Source organism: Arachis ipaensis, chromosome B06, assembly GCF_000816755.2.
Source record: "Arachis ipaensis cultivar K30076 chromosome B06, Araip1.1, whole genome shotgun sequence".
NCBI classification, from domain to species: Eukaryota; Viridiplantae; Streptophyta; class Magnoliopsida; order Fabales; family Fabaceae; genus Arachis; species Arachis ipaensis.
This window is the reverse complement of record NC_029790.2, coordinates 131,325,053-131,326,053: the sequence shown is the minus strand read 5'-3', so window position 1 is coordinate 131,326,053 and position 1,001 is coordinate 131,325,053.

The window sequence follows — 1,001 nt, the reverse complement described above, 5'->3', positions numbered from 1 at the left end:
CAAATCACAAAATTTATTAATTCTAACACTCTTTTTAATAAATAATTTGGACTTAATAAAAAGTCCAGAGTTTTAGATAAATTTAAATAAGAAATACCTCAGTTGATGAAATATTTGTGGGAGAAAATAATAACTTAATCATTACTTATAGAACCTTTATGGTAAGTAATGGGTAGTTACTTCCCTTATTGCATGAAAAATTATTTCATATTACGAAAATTACTGATATGTAAGTAATATCTGAAATAGTGGTAGAGAACAAAAACTTGCTTTTGGATTCGGATCGGATACGAATTGTGATATCGCTGAATAAGTTGGATAGACTCACCCATGTCTTTAGTATTTTTAAGTGACTCTGGTCTGACCTTTCTGGTGTGAACAAGCTCAAAAATGGTGGATCAGTTTCTTCTACATCATGACCTTAATTATTTGGGTCATAGACTCATAGTACGAAGAATTACATTTCTCTTTTTTGTTTTCAAATATATATTTTTTTTTTTTTGGTCGTCAAATATTTTGTTTTCATCATGCATTGATTGATTTATTTTGTTGGTATGGGTGTCATTTGTCTTATTTTATTTGGTCTAATTTTGTTTTTCGTCAGTAGTCTGAATTTACAACAATCCTTTTTAATCTTTTGGACCTTGGGTAAAATCCTTTTTGGCCTAAAATACTCCAGTTATTGTTTTGGGTCAAAGTAATCTGGATTTAAGAGATCATTTTTAATTTGGCCCATGAAGTGTTTTCATAGCCCATATAGCATTTAAGACACCCTTTTCGGCTTTGCATTTAAGACACATATACGACCAAAACACACATATATCATGTTGAGAAAACGACCAAAAATCTTTATTGGGCAATAGTTAACTACAATTTTTTTAGCCGTTACCCCTTTCTCTTGGTCACAAAATAGGAGAAGTTGTGTACACGAAACACCCACCTAAGAAAATGGTCTTCGTACTCTTAGCAACCGATTGAGAAAGGGTAGAGTGTTGACGTGT